At 36.8% G+C, this 27598-nt stretch overlaps 1 pseudogene; it reads left to right on the top strand.

Annotated features, from left to right (window-relative positions):
• The first annotated feature begins 525 nt into the window (after positions 1-525).
• Positions 526-26575, top strand: LOC144237159 (amine sulfotransferase-like; annotated as a pseudogene).
• Positions 26576-27598: the final 1023 nt, after the last annotated feature.

The raw sequence follows: 27598 nt of genomic DNA, 5'->3' as shown, positions 1-27598 counted from the left end.
ATAAGTTAAATTCAAAGTTACCAAGATTACTATAAACAGATAACTCCTACCCAGAAAGTATATAAAAGAAATCTATGAACCGACTAAGACCTAAGTGAATGTAGTTCATTTACAGGAGGAAAAAAAGATCAGCTGATAAAGGACTGTCTGGCTGGTCTGATAGCCAAGCTTTTTTGAAGTCCACTTAAATCCTATTTGTATATACATTTTGTGTCCAAATATATATAAGATTTTTTATTAAGAGCATCAGGTTTTGGAAATATTACAATAAGTACTCTTAAGCTATTTCCCCTGTAGCTCCATAAATGGAGCACACACACATAAAACCAAAAGCTAGCCCATAAATAGAAGTCCCCTGGGTATTGCCCCAAATTCCACAAATCCAGAATGCAGGAGAAGTCCTGCAGGAGCCAACAGGGTTTCAGTGCTTGTACTTGTTAAAAAGGAAAGATGCAGAAGGGAAGACTATATAACATTCTACTGAATTTCTCTCCAATAATTCATCTGTATTTTTCAGGCAACAGAAATATGGAAGACACAGACACATTTTTAGTCAAATTTAAAGGATATTATTTTGGAGTTTATGAATTTGATGTTGGCTTTATAGAACATTTAAATGATTTTGAAATCAGAGATGATGATGTCTGCATAATCACATACCCCAAATCTGGTGAGTCTTGTATTCCAATAGCTAATGTAATTAATGAAATGACACTTCTATAATATGGGAGCACTATTTTTTTAGGAGCATATTCTATATGTATATATAGTTAGTTAATCTACTGAATATTATGAAGTTAACTGAATTAAGTATATTATGAAATAAGGTGTTTTACAATGTAGTTATAAGTAATTTCTCATGGTGGTAAGGGAAATGGGCATAATGAGGAAGGAGAGAGACTGATGACACTCTATCAAACACTGAGTTGCTGAAATGGGCTGGGAAAGGGCACATGAATATTTGCCATTTAGGCAGCTTCTTGAGCCATATTTGAAGCTGTTTTTAATGACCAAGCACCTGAGAAGGAGGAAATTGAACTTATCCTAATTATGATCATTCCCCAAATATTTTGGGTCCTATTTTTTACACCATTCATATGTATGTGTGAAATATATACATACGTGTGTGTGTGTGTCTACACACACATCTATTTAAATTCTTTACCTGTGTTTTAATGGAATTGGGGAATGTTTTTGCTGCTGTGTTGTATGGGTTCTCTATATGGTTTGATATTATCTATCATGAGAAATATTATTTCCAAACAATTTATTCCATTCAATATGTTCCCTTTTCATTTTGTTGATGGATTCTTCTTCTGTACAGAAACTTTCCAGTTCGATATACTCCCACTTGCTTATTTTGTTTTTGCTGCATTTGCTTTTGGTGTCATGTCCCAAAATGTCATTGCCAACATGGATTTTGGGGGAGCTACTCCTTTTGTTTTCTTATAGGAGTTTTGTTGGTTTAGGTCTTACATTCAATGTTTAATCCATTTTGAGTTAACTTTGTGTATGATTTAAGAGAGTGCTTCACTTTCTTCTTTTGCCTATGGCAATCCAGTTTTCCCAACATTATTTATTGAAGAGCCTATCCTATATTTTTTGCTCCTTGATCAGAAATTAGTTGATTATATGTATTTAATTTGGGGCTCACTCCTTGGCTCCACTGATCTATGCATCTGTTTTTATGCCAATACCATAATGTTTTGATTACTATAAATTTGTAATATTATTTGACACTAATAAATGGATGCCTTTAGCTTTGCTCTATTTCTATTTTTTTAAGGTTGTACCACTCATTAATTTTTTAAATGTTTTTTATTTATTTGAGAGAGAGAGAGAGAGAGAGCAAGCAGGGGAGGGTCAGAGAGAGAAGGAGACACAGAACCTGAAACAGGCTCCAAGCTCTGAGCTGGCTGTCAGCACAGAGCCTGACATGGGGCTCGAACCCACGAACCATGAGATCATGACTTGAGCTGAAGTCGGATGCTTAATAGACTGAGCCACCCACATGCCCCAACTTTGCTCTATTTCTAAAGATTGCTTTGGCTATGCAGGGTCCTGTATGGTGCAAACAAATTTTAAGGTTATTTGTTTTATTTCTGTGAAAAATGTATAAAATTTTTGATAAAGATTCCATTGAATCTGCTGACTGCTTTGTGTACTATGGGGTGTTAACAATATTAGTTCTTCCAGCACATGAACAGGAAATATCTTTCTATATATTTGTATTTTTTTTCAGTTTCTTCTATCAATACCTTATAATATTCAATGTGAAAGTCTTCTACCTCCATCAGTAAATTTATTCCTATATATTTTATCCTTTTTGATGCTATCATAAATGGGATTGTTTTCTTAATTTTTCTTTCTGATAGTTTATTGTTAGCATATAGAAATACAAGTTAAATTTGCATACTGATTTCATATCTTGCAAGTTCACTGAATTCAAATTATTAGTTCTAATAGAATTTCTGGTGGGATGTTTAGGGCTTTTGATATATAATATCATCTACAAGTAAGGACAGTTTTACTTCTTCCTTTGCAACCTAGATATCTTTTATTTCTCTTTCTTGTCTAAATGCTCTGGCTAGGATTTCCAATAAAACTAGTGAGAAGTGTCTGATCTTGGTCATGACTTTAGATGTTCTGATCATGATCTTGGAAAACTGAAATGTCTACTATTGGGAATAATGTTACCTATAATCTTGTCATAGATGGCATATGATATATTGAGTTATGTTCCTTCTATATTGTGTTGAGAATTTTTATAATGAACAAAATTCAATTCTGTCCATTTTTCTGTATTTATTGAAATAATAATATAGTTTTTATGCTTCATTTCATTAATGAATTATCAAACTATTTGATTTGTGGATGTTGAATCATCCTTGCATCCTGGAATGAATTGTATTTGATCATGGTGTATGATTCTTTTAATGTGTTATTGAATTCAGTTTGCTAATATTTTATAGAGGATTTTTGCATCTATATTAATCAGAAGTAATGGCTTATAACGTTCTTTTCTTGTAGTATCCTTTTCTGGTACTTATATGGATAATGCTAGCCTTGTAAAATGAATTGGGAAGTGTTACCACCTTTCTTATTTTAGGAAGAGTCTGTGAAGAATTGTTACTAATTTTTTAAATGTTAGAAAAAAATGTTTTTAATATATTTTCTTCCAGAAAACACTGATTTTCTTCTCTACCTCAATTTAACAGACATGTTCCGATCTCTGGGTTGTTACAGTCATAGAATCTTTTTTCCCTGATGCTCTTCAATTGAATATGTGTATGGTTTACTCCCTCCCTTTGGGTCCTTATATAAAACTCATATTATGAAAGCATTCTGGATGGTCATATTTAAAAATGCAGCCTCACTCAAAATTCTCACAATCTTCTTTGCTGTTTTATTTACCCTCCATAATATAACACATATTACTTTATACTCTACCATATCTCTGCATATTTAGTTTGTTCGTTCTTTACAAAGTCATTATTAGGAAATACATCATAGTATTTAGACAAGAACAAATAGCCCAGAAGAATAGAAAAGACCTAAAAACCAACTCCATGTGTGAAAGAAAACTCAATATAACTTTAAGCAAGGTGTATCTACTAATAGGGAAAAGACAGTATAGATAGTCCTGTATCACTATATGCAGGAAGTACAACTGGAACCAAATACTGCATAAAAGAGTAAACTCTAAGTGTATTTAAGACACCAATATAAAAGGTAAAACTATACAACTATTTCTATTAAAAATATTGGAGAAAAATCATTTTAACTTAGGAGTGGTCAAGATCTCCTAAACAAATGTCCAAAGAAAAATATGCAGGTATAAGTTTGATAAATTCAGTTACATCAAAATTAAGATTTTTGGGCTTGCTTAACAGTGAGTTCCCTAAGCAAAGTTAATAGGTGTCTGAAAGAAAGGAGATACTGGCAAATACTATAATTAAAAATAATTAATACCTAGAATATATTAGGCATATATACAGATCAACCAGGAGAGAATTGTGATCTACTTATAAAAAGAGTCAAAGAAATGGGCTTAAAATTTACTGAGGACAACCACTCTCAACCAGTACCAACAAAAAAACCACAAAGCTAGTACACAATAGTCATTTGCTTTATATCTAGTACTCCAACAAAAATTAGAAAGGTGAAAAACTCTGAATCCTGACAAGGAGAGATCTGCATGCTTTAGCATAATACTCCTGGGAGAGTAGATTGAAGCAGCCATTCTCTGGGGAGTAGCCTGGCATTACCTGAACAACTGAAATACAGACATACCAGGGAATTTCTCTCCTGACTATATGTCCCCAAGAATATCTCACATTGGTGCATAGGCAACATGAGTGAAGGTGTGCGTGGCAGTGTTGTTTGGGGTGTGCTGTCCATTGGGGGAAACTGGACAGGTCAGTGCATGAATGCACACCCTAAAACACATACAGCATCTGTTAGGAGGAATGGATCAGCAGTAGCATGTAAAGGAATGTTAAACCACAGCTCACAGTGACAGTACGAAATGATGCACATGGATTGAAAATCAAGCAATACAACAATACATATTTCAAGAGAACACATTCCAAGAAAGAGTATACTTTAAACCCTAAAGCCTCCTTGTCTGTTGTGGAAGTAGGGGTAGGAATGGAAGCAGGAAATGTGAATACAAGAAATTTACAGATTGTGGAGGGCCTGCAGTGAATCAGTGATGTTAGGTATAGCATGACTGCAGAAAATGATAAATATCAGCTCACAGTAACCTCTGACCTCCAAAAAGGCAAGAAAGAAAGAAAGAAAAAGAAAGAAAGAAAGAAAGAAAGAAAGAAAGAAAGAAAAGAAGGAAGGAAGAAAGGAAGGAAGGAAGGAAGAAAGGAAGGAAGGAAGGAAGGAAGGAAGGAAGGAAGGAAGGAAGGAAGGAAGGAAGGAAGAGAAAGAAAAATGTAAGGGAAGGGAAGAAGGAAGGAAGAAGAAAAGAAAAAAAAGAAAAAAAGAGAAAGACAAGTTGTGTAAGGGTAATGGATATGGAAGCAGAAACAGAAGATAAAGAGGACATGGAGAGAAGAAATCTAGCCTATTTCGCTTGGGAGACACATTCTTCCAGTCTTCATATTCTTAAATTTCTGCAGACTTGTGGCCCATTAAGGTCACGTTTGGTAACTCCTCAGCACCCCTGAAGCTATGATACCTGATGCAGAAGCAGTACCTCTTATCTGGGAAAGGTTGGAGAATGTAAGAAACCCTTCTAGAGCTTCATAACAATGAGTTTTTATTGTGTTTGGACATCAGCTGTGGTAACATGTAGCCACATGTGATCTTGGTCTTCCCTGGCAACACTGGAGGATGATACCCATCAATTTTAAGGTACTGTGAGGACCAGAAAAGGTGCATACCACCTGACAGCAAGGCACCTATTCATAACAATGATCTTGCTTACCAAGTGCTGCTGCTTAACATGCAGGGTGATTGAATGGTCTTAGGAAGGAATTATAGGATGGGAATTGATGACAGGCCAGTGGATTTTCTCATTTCCAGTGTTGATTTGAACCTTTCTGGGACATGTGACTTCTTGTTGGGGTAGGTTTTTAAAGCATTGCATGGACATGTCAGAAGCATGACCTCATAGAAGGTGTGTTTTAACTCTTAATATTCCCATATACGAAGCATGCACAATGAAATATAAAGAATCTACAATAGTCAATAACACCCATGTATTCTCCGACCCATGTATTCTCCTAATTGGAATTAGGAGAAATAGTCATCTGTAGAATTTGTCACATCCCAGTTACAGCGAAAGGCCCAACTTTAGGCATAATCTTTCCTTTCCTGTGTCCATATGTGTCACAGGGCCTCCTTTAGGGATTTATAATGAACATTATTTCCTTAAGTGGACATCATGAGCACAGTAGGAAACATGGAAAGGAGGGGGAGGGATATGAAAAGTGACTCTATCAGTAAAATTCCATTTTTTAAAAATTATATTAGCTAAAGTCCTAGGAGTGAGGTTGCCTCACTGCCTAGAGGCAGGCATACAAGATAATTTAAAAGTCCCATATATGAAGCAGAAGAAAACAAGGAAGACTCAGGAAAAATTTGTGGGACAAATGCCCACAGAGTTTCACATGTAAAATTTCCTTATAAGGAAAAATAAAGGTAATGTATGTTTGTCTTTACCCACACTGCAACCTTTGTATATTAAAAATTCCACTGAGACAAAATTACTCTTGTACGTATTATAATAACAACCTCTGATTTTAAAACTGATGGCACATCTATATACTTTTTGGATAAATTTGTGCATCACTAAAACAAAATTATTTCTTTTACAGGTACTGTCTGGTTTCAGCAGATATTATGCTTGACTTATTTTGAAGAATATCGCAAAAGCACTGGGAATCTGACAACAGCTATACTCATCCCCTTTGTCGAGTATGACCCTCAAAAAATGGATTTGGTTGCAAGACCATCTCCTCATATCTTTACTACCCACCTCTCATACTACTTGGTTCCAAGGGGGCTGAAGAACAAAAAAGCCAAAGTAGGAAATAGACTATGGCTGCTAAAAGATAACTGCTCTTTTTCATTATTAAATTTCTACTCATCTAGGCATTAGCAAATGTGGTATTTGACATGCATTAATTTTCAATAGTCTTCTGTGTTCTTATCTTACAATATCTGATTTTGTCTTTCACCCTTTGTTTTCTGATCACATACGGAATATAGCCATTGAAAAATGAGACTATATATGAGTATATTTAATTTACTTTATACAGTATATTCTAATATCATATACATTATATGTTACATATGCTCTCACTTATTCACTATGTTACCATGTATATATGGTGTATATAAACTGTCAACAATTCATTTTTCTTTTCTCTTTATGCCCTCCTCACTTCCTTTTGACACTTCCAACCTATCTTCCCCACTTTCTCTGTAAATGTACCTAGTTGATTGGAAATCCAAGGGAAGCTCAGGGCAAATCATTTGTATCTACTGAGTGACTTTTCTGTCTCTCCCAGTATCAGTCACCTCCACCCATTGATAATTTCAACTTTTGGCTCATTTTCTTCCTCTCTACCTCTCTCGGTTGATTTCTGTTTTGTTTTGTTTTTTAATTTAAAAATTTTTTTAATTTCTGAGAGAGAGAGAGAGAGAGAGAGAGCGTGAACAGGGGAGGGTCAGAGAGAAAGGGAGATGCAGAATCTGAAACAGGCTCCAGGCTCTGAGCTACCTGTCAGCACAGAGCCTGATGCGGGGCTCGAACTTACGAACCCTGTGATCATGACCTGAGCTGAAGTCGGATGCTTAACCAACTGAGCCACCCACGTGCCTCATCTCTGGGTGGATTTCAACTCCAGCCACATTTCCCTCCACCAACCTCAGGAACTCTCTTCTGCAACCAATGTGTTAAAAACTTGCCTTTATTTATGACAGTTTTTGCTGTCTGATGTAATACATACTTACCTGTTTATTTGTTGTCTATGTTTCTGACCACAATGTAAAACCCTTGAGAAAGATGGAGTTTGCAGTGCATAGAACCCAGTCCAGCAAGCATTAGAGTTAGATGAATGAAAGAAGGGATCACCGGTAATAGCCCAAACGTGAATCTTCACTTCACGCATCTTATTATCTGAGTGCTGTCTCCTTTCCTCCTGCTCTTTTCAGGTGTTTCTGCAGTGATGTGTCAGCACATTCATTTCTCCAGCCCCTCCCCCCTCTATTCCCCACACTCACTCAGCACTCTGTCTCACATGTATGCATGTCCTCAATTACTCCTTACCCATCAATGACTCTATATTTTAAATTCAAATCCCTTTTGTCTAAATTCCTTTGCTAATTCAACTGCATTATGATTTGTTGCCAACCCTAAATTTTGGTGAAACACAGTTGTTTTATAGTGGTGCCTATGTTCATGAATATGGTAGAGTGGTCAGAAAAATCCAAAACACTTAAAAATTGTTTCTTTCTATACATTAACGGCCACAATTCTCACATTTTACCTTTTAAAAATGTTTTGCTTCTACCCTTTCCATAGTGACTTTTGATAGTTTCTTTATCTTTTCAAACCTCAACAGCATTCTGCTTCACGTATCCCAGTAAAAGGCTCCCAGTAAAGCATTTCCAGTAGACACCCTCCACATGCAAAACCTCCCCTCACTGCTGTCTGTTCTTAAGAGGAAAAGGTGGGATGTGTACACAGTTTTGTTCTTATTACATATCTGCCCCTCCCCTCACAGTTGGGATCCCTTTTTGGATCCCTTTAATCTGCACCGTTTCACAAATGGGAGTCATTTTGTTCCCCATAGGCTATTTAGAATATTTGAAGTGCGTTTGGTTATTGTGGTGGTGCTGCAAGTTATAGTGGGTTGAGGCCTGGGATGCTGTTAAATGCCCTATGATGTTTAAGACAGTCCCAACAGCAAGCAGTTATCTGGGGGAAATACCCATGGTGCTACTGTTGAGAAATTTGTTCTATTCACAGAGATTTTCCTTAAGGAATATATCCTTTTTTCCCTCCACATTCATTACGAATTTCCTTGTATTTACTGGATCATTCTGTTTGACCTATAATTAAGTTTTCATGTGGCATTTTTTTAACAGTAAAATAAAATTTGTCTTGCTCCATTTCAATTTTCATTTTATGCCTTTCATTTTCTGTTTGAGATAAACTTTGTGAAAACTTTTTGAAAGTATTTAGCCTCACTCTCTGCTCTTTCATTGAATCCTGAATGCCAATGTCCCTTATTTTTATAGTTTTTGAAAAGGAGGGATCATTTCTTGATCATTTTACACGGCCTATCACTGGCATCTGACATAGTTGATCACTTTCTCCTCCTCTAAACATTTTCTTTTCCTGCTGTTCCAGACACCACATTCCTGGTATCAGATTGTCTCAGTAGACACTTAGAGTAGATTCTACCCAACCACCTTTCCCTCTTTTCATATTTCATTTCAGCAAAGCTCTCATTTTGTTTGACTTGTATGCTCTATATGCCTCTGGCCTGATGGTTAGAGTGGTAAAGTTTGGTTGGTGCAAAACCAGGGCTTGGTACTAAGCATCTTGCTGTTAATTTTTAAGGCACAGGTAAGTGAATGAACAATGTGTATGAACAGTGTATGAACAATGATACAGGTGAAGAAGAAGTTTCTTTCATGTCCTCTCAGAAAAGGTTTCTTCATTCTTTTATGTGACCATGGGGATGAAAAGTGGGAGCCATCTGGGACATAGAGGAGAGTTAGTATGTCACAGTAGGAAAGTAGGAGCTCATGGTCCATGAAAATATTGAGATGATGAGTTAACCTAAACTGTTGCACTCTAATCTTAGGCCTTGTTTTTTTGTGAAAAAAGTTGATACCTTTACTATTTAAGAAATGTTATTTGAGGTCTTTTATAACTTGTACAATGGCATTCTGAGACACTGCTCCTTCCTCTTTACTGGCTTCTCCTTCTCTGTCTAACCTCTGAGAGCTAGGATTTCCAGATTTTTGGCCTGACCTTCTCCTATTCTCCCTCTGTATTTAATCCTTTGATTATATTATCTAATCACATAAGTTAAACACAATGTATGTGTAGTTTATTTCTCCCTTTAATTCTAGACTTATATAAATTGTATATTTAATAATTCTATATTATACCTATATAGATATCAAATATATATAGAGATTATCCAAATATGGACCCCAATTCCAAAAGGAGTTTTGATTTTTATCTCAAACACTCCTCTTCCCAGTTTCCTTATATATATTTTGTCTATTTATTATGTATAGAGAGAGCATGGTCAAGGGAGGAGCAGAGAGAGAAGGGGATAGAGGATCCAAGGCAGGCTTCATGCTGACAGTAGTGAGGCCGATGTGGGGCTCAAACTCATGAACTGTGAGATCATGACCTGAGCTGAAGTTGGAAGCTCAACTGACTGAGCCACCCAGGTGCCCCACCCCACTTTCCTTATATTAATAACTTGTACCATTATCTATTAAGAGGATTATGATCAGGATATATGACTTAAGGTGCTTGGTTGTATCATTGTACCTATGTCAATTTTACATGAGAAAATGGATTAATGACCAGAAGGCATTAATAAATACAAAGCAGGAGCCATGAAGAATCATTGCAAGGAAGTGAAAAGAACTCTTTCATGTTGAGGAGTATCTTTGATTTACAGAAACATCAATCACTATTGATATTTGTTTGATATTCTACCACTTTGTTGATATCAAGTAATTCCTGTGAGTATAGGGTTACAGAGTGCTAAGCACAGCCTCAGACATCTATCTGCATCTATCACATCCAGCATCTATCAGCTCATTTGCTAGCAGGGGGTTGGCTCTGAGTAGTGTGCAGAGTCAGTAGATGACTGAAAGCCTTACTACAATAAGCCTGGATGCTTCGCAAGAGGAGTAGCAAAAGATATACATGCCATTTCACCATGGAGGTAGAAGCTTTGGGTTTTATCTGGAGCCCCTGAATATTCCGTACATACACTGGATAAGCCACTTAAATGTGGGGTGGACAGATATTGATGATACTTTGTATTTCTTTTAAAAACGTTTTTAATGTTTATTCATTTTTGAGAGACAAAGGCAGAGCGTGAGAGGGGGAAGGGCAGGGAGAGAAGGAGTCACAGAATCTGAAGCAGGCTCCAGGCTTTAAGCTGTCAGCACAGAGCCTGACGCAGGGCTCGAACTCACAAACCATGAGATCATGACCTAAACCAAAGTTGGACGCTTAATAGACTGAGCCACCCAAGCACCCTGATACTTTGTGTTTTTAATGTCTTTGGGTTGCTTAACTGTTTTTATGAAATTATGACTTCTGATTGGTTATAATATCCATTTTTAAAGTTAAATCTCATATTCCTTCAATGCAAAAAGTATTGAAGAAATAACTTCTATGGGCCAAGTACTTGTGCTTTATGCTGTGGAGATGTATAAATAAGAATTATGTGAACCATACACTAAAGGATGAGAGAAATAGAACCTAAATTTTCACAGATGATTTGAAAATATCTTAGTAAGGTTTTTCTATTGTTATAATTGAGACATCTTCACATATATTAGCTTGTTGAGGTAGGGACAGGAGAATATTGTTGGTTTCTGCCTGAGAGAGTAAGAAGAGGTACCATGTGATGTGTGTCTTAAGGAGTAATTGATAGTCACTAAGCCAATCGTGAAGGGAGAGGCATTGCAGAAGAGACATACAGAATACAAAAAGGGCTGAATATATACAAGACATGGTTAGGAAACTGTAAACTAACAGGCTTCCTCCAATTGGAAGGTATTAGGGTACAAATATGACATTATGAAAGCATCAGAAATAATAAATACTTCCTTTTTTGCAGATTATTTACATCTACAGAAACCCTAAGGATGTTATGTGCTCATATTTTCACTTTTCAAAGAATGTGAGATTATCAGTTACAACTACCTTTGAGGAATTCATGAAACGATTTCTAGAAGGAGAAGGTAACTAAACTTTCATAAAATAATTACTAAGTTTTGTGTCATGTGGTGAGTTTTTAAGCTCTGGCAGAGAGAAAGAGGATGATGAAATAGAGTAGAATGGGAATCAGTAATCAACGTATCAAGCCAATTGGTAGTATTGTCTTAGGTGACAGTGTCCAGCCATTGTACAAATATCACTAACTCTCTCTACCTCTCAGCAGAGTGTCAAGATTACAGTCATATCAACAGAGAATAATTACATTTAACCAGGGAAAGATTATTTCACTAGGACACAGATTTCTTTTCTAGCTTAGTGAGAAGTAGCTTAGTTTAGATCATAGGTTTGGAGCATTGCACATCATATTTCAGTGGGCCCTTTAAAAAAGGAATTCTTTTAAAGATATTTTAGTATATTTTTATTCATTATTTAAGTAATTTCAGCACTCAACATGGGGCTTGAACTCACAACTCTGAACTCAAAGGTTGTATGTTCTATCGATCAAGTAAAACATGCTCACCACATTCTTATCTGAGAAGCCAGTGTAGCTATTTGATCAGGAGCAAGGCTTGCAGAAGTAAACATGATGATCTGGAACAGACCTACAATTATTCTCCAATGCACTGTTTCAGAGCTGAAGTGACTCCTGAGAGATCTCATTTTCCTTGCAGTGTGGAAATACTTTTATGTGCCTTTGGGGATAGTGGGAAAAATGAGAAGGAGAGGATTCATTCCTCCTTTTTCTTTTCAGTTTTTCTAACCTCATGGCAAGATTATTTTCTGTTTATATGAAATGCATATTTAAGTGACTAATTTCTCCTTGCATTCTTGTAATTGTTTCCTGGTGGAATCTGGATGATTCTCCCATAACCAGGTGCTAGGCAAAATCTGAAATCTAGCAGCACACTTTCTTTTCATCCTTGTTACTAAAGGTTTCTGCATCAACTAGGACTGTAGCTTCTTTTCAGTATGTTCAACATATTTACCTAATGACATCTTTATTCTCCCCACAGTGGTAGGAAGCCTTTGGTTTGACCACATCAAAGGTTAGTATGAGCACAAAAGCCTCTTCAACATTCATTTCGTGATATAGGAGGAGATGAAGAAGGTGAGAAACGTGACATTAGTGACTTCACCAAAGGTGTAAGCCAGTCTGCCCAAATGAATTGATTATTCATGCCTAGAACACCCAAATGATGATATCAAATGTGGGATCTCAAAGGATTGTGACCAGGAGACATTTTTCCTGTATCACTTCTGTGCTTTCTTTACCAGGTTTTCATTTAGAACTAACACTGGGGGTTTCTTTTCAAAATTTCTGTGTGTTAAGAAATATCTGTTTATGTGTGTTGGTGTGAGTGATTTGATTATTTGGAGTCGGATTATTGGTATCTCTTTTATGGATTGTTATAGCTATTTTCTTTAATTTTTAAATTACACTAACATTGTAGATGCATGTTCCTCACTCGGGGGTGCATTTCTTGGAAACTTTAATCTTGTCTGCATTGTGTATAATGAAGGCATGCAGGAAAAATTAGATGAAAATACCTGTCTATGACCAGAAGGAATTGAGCTCCCAGTACAGTCAACTATATGTGCCTGAAAAGAGAACTTTTATTGTTTATTGACTAAAACCCAGAACTAGGCTACCCTGATGCTGGGTGTATAGCTCATGCATGTTGAGAATATCCCAGGATTTTCTGTGTTTCCTTTGTACAATATTTGGTGTGGCAATGATGTTTCCCTCCTAGTAACAGAGCAGTTTTTGTAGCTCCAAAGTCATGTCCTCACATGATAGATTACATGGCAGACAGAGTGTGAACTGGGAGAAAAGTGGCGTTCTTGCCTTGCCTTGTTCCTACCTTTGCTCATGAGGAAAATCACTCTCAGAAACTTCTATTTGACTTTCTCTTTCAGTTGCAATACGAAAATTGGGCCATGTGACCACCTTAAACTAATCTCTTGTAGAGGGCAATGGGATTGTTATAAGGAACTTGGATTAATAAGGATCACTATGGAATGAGGCTGGGACCTACTGCCAGAACACCACCAGACTTCTTTTAGCATGAAAGAGGAAAAGGAGCTAAAAGCAACCCTAAAGGCTACCACCTGCTGAGTACTTGTCACTAGCTTCTGGTTATCCCTGCCCCAGGGCATATACCAAATCTTACCCCTGCCCCAGGGCATATACCAAATCTAGACTCTTCGGTTGAGTGCATATCACCTACGAAATAGAGATTCAAGTATCTGGCCAGCCTTGCCAACTTCCTACACAGTATGGCCCTTCTATCCCATCCCAGACCTGTTCCTGTACAGCTCTAGGGAAAATCAAATTCTAATACTCCTGTGACCTGAGATATCACATCTTCCATGCAACCACAATTTTGCAGATATTTTTTTTCTGGTTTAAATAGCATACTTTCAGGGGGCCTGGGTGGCTCAGTCGGTTGGGCATCGGCTTCGGCTCTGGTCATGATCTTGCAGTTCGTGGGTTTCAACCCCGCGTCGGTTGCTGTGCTGACAGCTAGCTTCTGTGTCTCCCTCTCTCTCTGCCCCTCCCCTGCTCATGCTCTGTCTCTCTCTGTCTCAAAAATAAACTGTAAAAAAATTTAAATAGCATAATTTCAGTTTGTCTATCAAAAAAAGTCCCATTTTTAGTTTAATTTCCAGAATAAATTTCTAATCTTTGTTGAATCTTTCTCTGAATTCTGTAACACAATTACTTTTTGCCAGCAAGTCCTTGTACTGAATTCCCAGAACTGATCCCCTGTGGTGCCTCTGTTCACGGGCACCATCTAGGGCAGTATCTGACATAAAGTAGCTATTCAACAAATACTTGCCCACTTAACACAAATAAAATGAAATATGAGTGTTCCTAAAATTGACCCAGATGTACTCTAAAACAGCGGACAATTGAGGAATTAATTTATCAAGAGGAATAAGCAAGTAGCTTCTCATGGTCCCACTCCATTATTCTAAGTATCCTAATAATAACTCCCATAATGATATTTAGCTGTGGCTTTTGTGTATTTCTTCTTCTTTATAATGTGCATCATTTATCATACTATGATTTATTTCAGGATCTCAGAGGTTCTGTTAGATGTGTGCAAATTTTTGGGAAAGGATTGAGTGAAGAGGACATGGATATCATTGTGAGTCAGACCACGTTTGAAAACATGAAGAATGATCCACGGGCCAATTATGACAATATACTCAAAGTCAAATTTGGTGTGCAAGAAAAAGGTCATCTCCTTCACAAAGGTGATGTTGAACAATAAATGACTGGCTATTTTACACTGTGATACAAATGTACCAAAGTGTAGCTTCTAAGCTTCTTGGCTGACTTTCCTGATATGGAGGTGCCGTGGCCCTGTTCCTTTCCCTACACAGTTGATTTTCCATGATTTCTTCTTGGTGCTCTTCAAGAGACTATATCATTTGGTCCCAGAATGTGTCTGATGAATAACCTAAAGTTACAAGGCCTTTTCCTTGGCCCCTGGAAATCTACCAATGCCTAGCACCATTTCTACCACAAAAGGGATGTTCATTTAGTGTTAGGCTGTTTTCCCCCAGTACAATGGGCTCAGCATGTGATCACGAGTTAATGGTGGGGCTGTTGACCCTCACTGGCTGTTCTTCCATCTCTGTGATTTATTCTAAACCTCATCCAGGGCTGAATTAGCAACATATAGTCACTATTCTTTTGTTATTGGGAAGGACTAGCATGTGTACTCTAGTAAGCCAGAATGTTCCATCATAAAAATCTATAGCAATATCTCTTTTATCTCAATATCATACCTCTGGTGAGTGTGTTTTTAAAACAATGATTCCTTCATATAAATAATAAATGTGAGCATGTTAGAATATTTTTATTATTTTATAAAATTATACTAAGTTAAAATGTATGATCTTCTGACTTAGCCATCTGTGACCTGTTTCAATTTGCTAGGACGCCTCACTTTCTGATCAGGGGAGGATTCCTCTCTTTGTGTTGCAATATAATTATGCAACAGTTTTACCTTAAGTTCAGAAATTCCAAAGCCTTGAGCCACAAAGGAGACCTTAACATGTGATTGATTTGGCATCTTAAAATAGAAGCCTTGTCATTTATAAAAAACTACTTATGGTCTTTTTCATATTTAAGATTTTAATTCTTAGGTAACCGAATGAGTCAACTTTTCATTTTATGGGTTCTAGGGTTTGTGTCCAACTAAGAGTGTTGCTATCACAAGTATTTTCATGTATTCATAAATAATTTCTTTATTTAATCTTAATATTTATCTTGTGTTGTTAGATACCTGTAAGTTTTTTTCCCTAACAGATAACCAAGTGGCCCAAGATCATTTATTAAATTTCCATCATTTCCTACTGGTTAAAGTAGACATTATCTTGTTCTACAACATTGTATGTACATAAATTTTCTTACATAAAATGACATATTTTCTGTTGATATAATTTTCTTTTTTATAACAAGGCCATAATTTCTACCATAGATTAATAAACTTTCATGATGTCTTGTGTTGGAATTCTGCTCAGTGTTGCTTTATTCTTAAAATGTCACATACAAACTGACAACACCACTAGTTGAGGGTTCCCATTCAGAGATATCTATACTCACCACTTATTTGTGTTTTCTTTCCAGTCATTTGGTAAAGATACATGGTCCTTATATCAACTTTGCTTATTTCCTGTGAAGATTATCCTAAGCCAGCATAGATGGTATCTGTAGATACTAGAAGGAGAATATTTTTGAGTTAAATTTTCTAACTGCTCTCCGTTTCTCATGGATTTTTGCCTCCTCAGGCATCCACTGGGTTTCTTGTAGTAAGGCTGACTGATTGGAAGTCTTTAGGGGTGTGGATGCTGACATCCATCAGATTCTGTAGACCCTCTTGGGTATCTTTGTGTGTCTGTGTGTCTGTGCCTAACTCGAGGCTGCTGGCTGCATCAGTGTCTTTATTTCCATTTGCTCATTGCTCTGTTCATCTTTCTTAAGTAACATATATAAATTCTTTCCTATGCTGCAGCTTTAAGAAAGGTTATAAAGGGCCCTGATCCTTCTATTAAGAGAGGATTTCACACCCCCAGTAGTCCACTACTGCTGCATTGTTTCCTACTTTTCTGAGCTCCTTTCTTCCAAGAGCTTGTAAATTCCACAGCTATGGGCTTAGGTGATGTATGCCTGTAGAGAAACATTTCTTTTCTGCTCCTTTCTCCTTATAACTTCTCAAAAAAGGTTTATGTGTGGTAGCAGGAAGGAACTATTGTGCTTAAAAATATATATTTGTATATAGGCACCTTCTGTGAACACGATACCAACTTTAGAATCACATATGCATTATTTCCTTTGTTTTTAAGAAAATGCTTATACGGCAGGTCGTGTTTCATAACTGAGAAAATAAGAGGTGAAGAGAGGAAATGAAATTTACCTTGGGCAAATATATAGTGTTAGCATTTTCATTCAAACTTGCTCTGTCTGACACTAGAAATAAATATTATTATTCATTTAATCTTTTTTAAGCATTTAGTGTCCAATTATGGATTGAGTTGGGTGAAATGAGTTTTCAGTGTAACAAGACTCAAGTCTTTCTGATTCATTCCCTTTCCACTGAGAGACCAGAAGGTATGTTTCTTCTTAGCCCTTAGAAATGGAAGTATTTAGCCCTTCTCTTTACCTCTTCTCTTTAGTGGTATGAATTTTAGTTCCTTCTTCTCCTGCTCTAAAGTTTCAAAATCTGACCTGAGCTCATACGTGGCAAATGCTCTGAGGAAAGTCCACCAGGATACTCCACCTAAAAAAGGTTCCTCCCATCCTGGAACTTTAATTGAGCTAGTTCTTTCTGTTTCCAGAGATCTGAGGTCTTTAACAATAAAACTTTTGTATTTTAGTTGTGCTTTTAAACTAATTTTAGCCGTTGTGCATTGGCCTTTTCTAACCTACTCCATCATACCTACTCAGGAGAAGAATTCTTATTCAGGAGAAGAATTCACAAGGATTTGACCAGTTTTTGGCAGCTTTCTGCCAATTATGAGGAGTTTGGGTTTTTTAGTCTTTCAGTGTTAGCAGAAAAGTCAAGTGACACTTTGTGGTAGGAATTTCACTGTTTGTACTTTTACCCTCACATGCATCTGAGAGTAAACCAGGATCTGAAGTAAATTAAGTTGTCCTACTCTAAGTCCTCATTCATGGCACAGATTTTGTTCCAGTGATTCCTGATGTCAGGACATACTATGGCCTATAAACCGTTCCTCTGAACCACTTCTCCTGGATACGTTCCATTTCTCTTAACATGAAACCTCCTTACTCATTTTGTTATTGAACCGTCATGTACAAGGAAGAGAGATGAACGTGCCAACCTCAATTCATCAGTGGGAAAACTGATAGGTAATCTGCAAACAAATATCATTATATCGCAGTGAATTAACAAGTTTAATTATTTCACAATATACATAAATGCTTCTGCATACATGAATAACACATTTCTACTCCTTTTTACATAGATTCGTCTCATTTTATCTTTCCCAAATGATTATCCCTGAATTGTAGCAAAGGAGTTATTTGAAACAGAATACACATTCCCTGTGACAGTAGTTTACGATCATCACTATATATAAATATTCTGGTTCGTGTGTGAAAATAAAAATTTCAAGTCCCCACTCTATTGAAATTCAGATTTTGCAGATTTTCAGGAAGGTCCAGAAGTCTAAGATTTGTGGGTAGTCTGAAACCAAACTTTAAGTGATGTCCATCGATGGATTCCATGTATTGATTCCAGGAGTAATGTGGTGTGTGTGTGTGTGTGTGACTTGTCTCTATCTTTCTATTAAATCACTCTCACAGTTAGCTTTTAAAAATTTAACCAATGATCTGTCAACAATTTCTCAAATGAATCACTACAATACTCTGATCTTCTTATCTAGGATAATCTGAAATAGTTTTTGATAGCTCCAATAATGGAAGACTGTTACTAGGTTGAACTTAAAAATGTGTTGTTTTTATGGCAGATGTGTTGCGTATATTTATACTGATTTCCAGAAAATGATAAGATTTCTGGCCATAAAAAATATTTGTGTTTAAGTATGATGTGCATTTTAGTATCTGAACAGTAGCTAAGTATATACAGTTTTCACAGAAAATCTGTGTGACTCTCTAAGTGAAAGAAATCAACATTGAAACTCCAGAATGCCAAAATTATTTCTTTTACAGATTAATGGTAGCAAGTGTGTTCACTTTATAGATTCATTGTGATGTACATATATTGTTCATGAATATTGATAATCTATTTCTCTTGAAAATAATAAAATTAATTTTATATATAAATTTTTAATGATNNNTTTATTTCTGAGAGAGAGAGAGAGAGGCAGCTGTGAGCGGGGGAGGGTCAGAGAGAAAGAGAGAGACAGACACAGAATCTGAAGCAGGCTCCAGGCTCTGAGCTAGCTGTCAGCACAGAGCCTGACGCGGGGCTCGAACCCACGAACTGTGAGATCATGACCTGAGCAGAAGTCGGACGCTCAACCAACTGAGCCGCACAGGCGCCCCAGAAAATAATAAATTTAATTTTAAAGACCAGAGAGAACATGTAGAGTGACAAAGGTGGATTTTTCTCATACACTCAAGGTTCAGCAGTAAAATCCTGAAACTGTTCATCTATGCGTCTGGAGTCTGTGGCATTTATGCACCAGGGTTTGCTGCCTGCCTTTCAGGAAACCAAGCAAGTCCATTTCCAATGTTCGCTTTCATGAGTTCCTAAGTGAGACAAACTGTACTTGGATTCTCAGACATTCTGATGGGGAACCAAGCATCACAGTGGGTTAAATAAGATCCAGAGAATGTACCAGTGCCCAGGTTGTTCTTACACATTGGGAAAAATAAGTGAACAGAAGATTCAATTCTCTGCTGACAACATCAGATCATCTAAAGATATTGCGGTAACTGGCCAATTAGTCACTACTCCCATATTTGTGTTCTGCCCAATTTTTCCTCATTTGTTTACAGCTGATTAACTTTCAAAATTAANAAAAATTTCAAGTCCCCACTCTATTGAAATTCAGATTTTGCAGATTTTCAGGAAGGTCCAGAAGTCTAAGATTTGTGGGTAGTCTGAAACCAAACTTTAAGTGATGTCCATCGATGGATTCCATGTATTGATTCCAGGAGTAATGTGGTGTGTGTGTGTGTGTGTGACTTGTCTCTATCTTTCTATTAAATCACTCTCACAGTTAGCTTTTAAAAATTTAACCAATGATCTGTCAACAATTTCTCAAATGAATCACTACAATACTCTGATCTTCTTATCTAGGATAATCTGAAATAGTTTTTGATAGCTCCAATAATGGAAGACTGTTACTAGGTTGAACTTAAAAATGTGTTGTTTTTATGGCAGATGTGTTGCGTATATTTATACTGATTTCCAGAAAATGATAAGATTTCTGGCCATAAAAAATATTTGTGTTTAAGTATGATGTGCATTTTAGTATCTGAACAGTAGCTAAGTATATACAGTTTTCACAGAAAATCTGTGTGACTCTCTAAGTGAAAGAAATCAACATTGAAACTCCAGAATGCCAAAATTATTTCTTTTACAGATTAATGGTAGCAAGTGTGTTCACTTTATAGATTCATTGTGATGTACATATATTGTTCATGAATATTGATAATCTATTTCTCTTGAAAATAATAAAATTAATTTTATTTAAAAATTTTTAATGTTTTATTTCTGAGAGAGAGAGAGAGAGGCAGCTGTGAGCGGGGGAGGGTCAGAGAGAAAGAGAGAGAGAGACACAGAATCTGAAGCAGGCTCCAGGCTCTGAGCTAGCTGTCAGCACAGAGCCTGACGCGGGGCTCGAACCCACGAACTGTGAGATCATGACCTGAGCAGAAGTCGGACGCTCAACCAACTGAGCCGCACAGGCGCCCCAGAAAATAATAAATTTAATTTTAAAGACCAGAGAGAACATGTAGAGTGACAAAGGTGGATTTTTCTCATATACTCAAGGTTCAGCAGTAAAATCCTGAAACTGTTCATCTATGCGTCTGGAGTCTGTGGCATTTATGCACCAGGGTTTGCTGCCTGCCTTTCAGGAAACCAAGCAAGTCCATTTCCAATGTTCGCTTTCATGAGTTCCTAAGTGAGACAAACTGTACTTGGATTCTCAGACATTCTGATGGGGAACCAAGCATCACAGTGGGTTAAATAAGATCCAGAGAATGTACCAGTGCCCAGGTTGTTCTTACACATTGGGAAAAATAAGTGAACAGAAGATTCAATTCTCTGCTGACAACATCAGATCATCTAAAGATATTGCGGTAACTGGCCAATTAGTCACTACTCCCATATTTGTGTTCTGCCCAATTTTTCCTCATTTGTTTACAGCTGATTAACTTTCAAAATTAAAAAAAATGTTTATTTAATTATTTTGAGAAAGAGAGAGAGTGTGTGAGTAAACAGGGGAGAGGAAGTGAGAGAGAGAGAGGGAGACAGAGAAACCCAAGCAACCTCTAAACTATCAGTGCAGAGCCTGATGCAGGACTCAGTCTCAAGAACAGCTAGAACATGATCTGAACTGAGTCACATTCTTAGAAGATTGAGTGACCAGATGGCCAGGGTTTCTTTCTGTTTGCTGGATCATCTTTTTGTTCATTTTCTTTGTTTCTGTTTATACATATATTATTTTTTCTTTCTTTCTTTCTTTCTTTCTTTCTTTCTTTCTTTCTTTCTTTCTTTCTTTCTTTCTTTCTTTCTATTTCTTGGATACAGAAAAAGTGTATTCTTATTTTTTTCTATTTTATTTTCTTTTATTACTTAAAATTATTTTTAAGGGTTAACATGCCAGAGTAGAAAAGTGAGAGACTCTAAGTTCATGATAACATGATGATGAGTTATCCTAATGTGCTCCACTCATATCTTGGCCTTGTTGTTTTGTGAGAAATGTTAGGAAACTGTAAAGTTAAACTAACAGACCTCATCCAATTGAAAGGCATTAGGATAAAAATATGACAGCATGAAAGCATCAGAAATAATATATACTTGCTTTCTTTGCAGATTATTTACATATATAGAAACCCTAAGGATGTCATTTGCTCATGTTTTCACTTTTCAAAGACTCTGATGTTCCCTATTACAAGTACCTTTGAGGGATTCATTAAACAATTTCTAGGAGGAAAAGGCAACTAAAATTTATTAAGTAAGCAATAAGTTTGGTGTCCTGTGGTGAATTTGGCAGAGGAAAAGAGGATGCTGAAAGAGAATAGAATGGAGATCAGTTATCAATGTATCAAGCCAGATGGTAGTATTGTCTTGGATAACCAAGTTCAGCCACTGTTACAAATATTGCTTACTTTCTCTCCTCTCAGGAGTGTCAAGATTACAGCCATACCATACTATACATAGAATTCTTACATCTAAATGTGGAAAGATTGTTTCAGTAGCACACAGATTTCTGTTCTAGCTCAGTGAGAAGCATCTCAGTTTAGATCACCATTTGGAGCTTTGCACTGTACATTGCAGAGAGTACCACCCAGGAGCTTCTATTTGACAAAGTTCTGTTCCACAAACTTTTCATTTTAATATATTTTTATTCATTTTAAGTAATCTCTACACCAACATGAGGCTCAAACTAACAACCCTGGGGTCAAGAGTTATGTGCTCTATCCATTGAGCCAACCTGGTGCCCCTCACATTATCTGAGGAGCCAATGTAGCCTACTGAGCAGCAGCAAGGCCTGAAGAGGTAGACATGATGATCTGGAAAAGGAGAGCTACTATTAGTCTCTAATTCACTGTGCAGAGCTTATGTGACTCATCAAAGAGCCCTCATATTCCATACAGTGTAAATACCTTTACTTGCCTTTGGAGGTAGTGGGAGAATTGAGAAGGAGAGGATCATTTCCTCCTTTTTTCTTTTTCAGACTTTCTAACTCCACAGAATGGTGACTTTCTGTCTCTATGAAATGCATTTTTAAGAGACTAATTTTGCCTTGAATTCATGTAATTGTTTTCTGGTGGAAGCTGAATGGCTCTCCCATAACTAAGTGCTAGGGGGAAATCTGGAATCTAGTGGCACACTTCCTTTAATGTCTTTGGTACTAAAGTTTCCTGCATCACCTAAGAGTGTAGCAGTTTTTCAGTGTGTTCATCATATTTATTTAATGATGTATCTGTTCTTCCCACGGTGTTAGAAAGCCTTTGGTTTGACAACATCAAAGATTGGTATGAGCATAAAAGCCTCTTTAAATATTCAGTTTGTGATGTATGAAGAGATGAAGAAGGTAAGAAACGTGGCATTAGTGACTCCACAGAAGCTATAAGCCAGCCTGGCTGAATGAATTGATTATTCATGCCCAGAGCACCCAAAGAATGATATCAAATTTGAGATATCAGATTTAGTGTATCACATGTTTTTCATGTATCACTTCTCTTTGTTTACCAGGTTTTCATTCATAATTCTTACTGGAGCTTTCTTTTTAAAACTTGTCTCTGTGTTAAGAATTGCCTGTGTATGTATGTAGTGTGAATATGTTTGATTTTGATTCAGATTATTTATTTCTCTTTTATAGTTTGTTAAATCATTTTCTACATTTTTTAATTCCAGTAATATTTTAGATGTTGTGTTCCTCACTCTGAGGTGAAGTTCATGGGAACATTAATCATGTCCTTATTGTGTAGGGTTAAGCATTGCAAGAAAAAAATAGATGAGAATATCTGTGTATGATTAGAAAGAATTCAGCTCCCAGTACAGTCAAGTGTAAGTGGCTTAAAATAGAACTTCTACTGCTTGTTGACTGAATCCCAGAGGCAGGCTATCCTGATGTTTGGTGTGCAACTCAACATGTGGAGATTGTCACAGGATTTTCTGTGTTTCCTTTGTATCATATATGGTGTGTCCATGATGTTCCCCTCATGGAAGGAGGATGATTGCTGTAGCTCCAACATCATGTGCTCACGTAATAGCTTGTATGGCAGACCTAGAGGGAGCTGGAAGAAAAGGGGTGTTCCTGCCTTGCTTTGTTCCCATTTTCTCCATGAGGAAAACTACTTTCAGAAACTCCTGTTTGAGTTCCTCTTTCTGTTTCTATGCCAAAACTGGGTCATGTGACCAGCCTAGACTAAACACTTGTAGAGGACAACGGGATGCCATGAGGATCTGGGATCAATTAGGATCATACTGGAACTGGGCTGGGCACCGCTGTAAGAATACCACCAGGGATCTCTTAGCAGGGAAGAAGAGAAAGAGATGAAGGGCAGGCGACCCTAAAGCTGCAACCTCCTGAGCATTTGTCACTAGCTTCTGTTACACCTACCCAGCTCATGACACCAAGTCTAGATTCTCTGATTGAGTCCATATCACCTATGAAATAGAGAGTTAAGTATCTGGATGGTCTTGCAAACTTCCTCACAGTTTGGCCCTTCTATTGGCTCCAGCTTTATCTTATGTCTTTCTCATCAAGGACCTGTTCCCATATAGTTCCAGGGAAACTCAACTTCTAATACTCTTGTGACTAAGGAGGTTTCACTCCTTCTGCACAACCACAATTTTGAAGATGTCCTTTCATTTGTCTAGACACCATATCTTCAGTTTGTCTATCTAAAAAATTTCTGTTTTTGGTTTTATTCTTAGAACAAATTTCTCATCTTTGTTGAAATTTTCTCTGAACAATGTTACACAATTACTCTCTGACCATAGTTCCTACTACTGAATTCCCAGTACTGACTCCTCATTGTGCCTCTGATCACTTGCACCATCATGCAGGACAGTGTCTGATATATCATAGCTACTCCCCAAATACTTGCTGAGTTCACACACACACACAGAAAGAAGTATGAATGTTTCTAAAATGAACCTGAATGTCCTCTAAAACAGTGGACAAGTGAAGGATTAATTTACCAAGAAAGAATAAGCAAGTTACTTTTCATTTCATGGCTGATTCCAATATTCTAAGCAAACTAAAAACCTAATTTTTTCCCTCAAATAATGATATTTAGCTGTGACTTTTGTGTAAGTCTTCTTTCTTATAATGTGCATCATTTATCATACTATGATTTATTTCAGGATCTCAGAGGTTCTGTGTTAAATGTGTGCAAACTTTTGGGGAAAGAATTGAGCGAGGAGAACATGGATGCCATTGTGAGATAGGCCGTTTGAAAACATGAAGAATAGCCACAGGCCAATGATGACAATATACTCAAAGTCAAATTTGGGATACAAGATAAAGGTCATTTCCTTCGCAAAGGCTAGTTTGAATGGTAAATGACTATCTTGCACTGTGGTACAAATGGATCTAAGTGTAACTTCTAAGCAAGTCTGACTTTCCTAACATGGAGACCTCATGGTTTTGTTTCCTCTCCAGACAAATAATTTTTCATGATTTTTTTCTTGGTGCTCTCCAGAGTCTATAATATTTGGTTCCTGAATGTATCTGATGAATAACCTAAAGTCACAAGGCCTTCTCCAGGGCTGCTAGGAATCTACCAATGCCTAACACAATGTCTCTCACATAATGGATGTTCATTTAGTGTTAGACTGTTCCCCCACAGTAGCATGGGCTAAGCAGGTGATGATGAGGTAATAGTGGGGCTGTAGGCCATCACTGGCTGTTCTTCCATCTCTGTGGTTTATCCTAAACCTCCCCAAGGCTGAATTAACAATATACATTTGCCTTTCTATTGTTTTTGGACAGGGATCTCATGTGTCCTCTAGTAAGAATATCCAGAATGTTAGAAATTTAAAATGTATAGGAATATTTCCTTTATGTCAATATCTCATACCTCTGGTGAGTGAGTTTTTAAATTAATGACTCCTTCATATAACTAACAAATTTGAACATGTTAGAATATTTTTATTATTTTATAAAATCATTCTAAATCTTACTACATGGAAAATCTATAGTACAGAATTATAGAGATAACTTTTACACTTAACCATAGGGTCCTATGCCTCTATGTCAAGTAGCAATAAATAGTGACTTTGATTTCTCTATGTTAGTATATTTTTCACTTAATCTCTTTGTATATCTTTAACCATTTAATTCAAAGTTGTGAAACACTGGTAACTTGGAGCCAACCTGAACTGGCAACAGCCTTTTCTTTAACCTCAGTACATCCTATCATGGTGTAGACGCTATGACCCTTCCAAATGCCATAACTATGGCACTTCAATTTGTATTTCTTTGAAAAAAAATTTTCTGTGTTTATGCATATTTTACACACCTGAAAATAAGAGACTGAAATGGCTAAGGAGACTTATAGGAGGAGTGAAATTTCCTTGTGGAGGTGAACCACATTCCAATATTTCTTATGCACATAAACACACTTTTCTCCTAGATGTTATGAAGTGGAACATAATTTGCACTGGCTTTGCCATTCCTGCACAGTTTGGATTTGTGTTTTCAGTTTAATTAGTATTTCAGTTTGGTTCAGTTATTCCTTTATACTTCAGAGTGATTTTACAATCAGTGTTTTTTGCTTCTCCTTCTAGCAACATCTATTTGTTTTCCCAGCTCTGTGTCTGTAATTTTAAAATAAGACTGTTGTAAACCTAAAGAGGGTAAAGATTGAACAATTACAAGTGAGCCAGTACAAACTGTATGAACACATGCTATATTTTAAAAATCTCTCTGAGCGTCCATGTCCTCATGAGTAAATATTGCTTAATGATATATGAGTTTTGACATTTTTAAAGGACATCTGTAAACTAAAATAGTCTATGCTAGCCTGGAACAGAATAGTACACAAGTTGCAGGAGTTTTCTTCTTTTCCAGGTGGCTGACAGCTGAGTTGTAGGGCTAATTACTTAAATTACATCATAATTGCCATGATGAATTTGTTTATCTATTTGCCATAAGGTGGGAGAGTGAAGATTCATGGCTATGCACAGGAACAACCAGGTCTTAGTGGGGAGGAAAATGAAAGTCCAAAGACTAGTGCTTCTCCCAACACTAGAGCTTTACAATCCCTCTTTCTGGACTATTCATTGAAGCGATTTCTTTGCAGTTCTTCACAGGTACTATTGGAGATTGGAAAAAATCACATGACTGTTGAGCAGAATGAAAAGTTTGACAAGATTTTCCAAAGGGAGATGAAAGATTTTTCTCTTGAAGTTCATGTGGGATAAGAATGAGGAATAGAATTCTCAGTAATGCAAACTATTTTACGAAAGCACTTTCAGAAGAAAATATATTCATGTTTCATTGTCATTGGCTTATTGTCGGAAAGCCTCAGTGATTAATAAATATTAATATGCCCCTTTTACATCATTTGCCATGTCGCCTGTTTTCCATTTGCTGGGATACCTCAGTTTCTGACCAGGAGAGGATTCCTTTTTTGTTTTGCAATATAATGGAATAGTTTTTATATATTTTACTTTCAGAAATTTGACAGTCTTGAGCAGCAAAGGTCTTAAGATGTGACTGATTTTCCGTCTTCAACTAGAAACCTTGGGGCACATGTGTGGCTCAGTTGGTTAAGCGTCTGACTTTGGCTCAGGTCATGATTGTGTGTTTGAACCCTGCGTGAGGCTCCTGCTGTCAGCATAGAACCTGCTTTGGAACCTCTGTCCCCTCTCTCCCTGCTCCTCCCCCCTCTCAAAAATAAATGAACATTTAAAAAGTTAGAAGGGGTGCCTGGGTGGCTCAGTGGTTAAGCGGCCACGGCCGACATAGGCTCAGGTCCTGATCTCACAAATCCTGGATTTGAGCCCCTCATCAGGCTCTGTGTTGACAGTTCAGAGCCTGAAGCCTGCTTCAGATTCTGTGTTTCCCTTTCTCTCTCTGCCCCTCCCCAACTCGCACTGTGTCTCTCTCTCTCTCTCTTTCTCTTTCTCTCTCAAGGAAAAAAAAAATTAGAAGCCTGTCTTTATAAAAAAGTACATGTGTTCTTTCTTCACATTTGAGATTTTAATATTTAGGTAATCAAATGAGTCAAGTTTTCATTTTTTTATTACACATTTAATTAATTTTTTAATTTACATACAAGTTAGTTAGCATATAGTTCAATAATAATTTCAGGATTAAATTCCTTAATGCTCCTTGCCCATTTAGTCCATCCCTCCTCCCACAACCCCTCCAGCAACACTCTGTTTATTCTCTATATTTAAGTCTTTTATGTTTTGTCCCCCTCCCTGTTTTTATATTATTTTTGCTTCTCTTCTC

The sequence above is a fragment of the Crocuta crocuta genome, unplaced genomic scaffold, assembly GCF_008692635.1.
Source record: "Crocuta crocuta isolate KB4526 unplaced genomic scaffold, BGI_CrCroc_1.0 scaffold562, whole genome shotgun sequence".
NCBI lineage: Eukaryota > Metazoa > Chordata > Mammalia > Carnivora > Hyaenidae > Crocuta > Crocuta crocuta.
The sequence above is the reverse complement of the archived record's forward strand: the minus strand, read 5'-3'. Positions and strand labels throughout refer to the sequence as shown.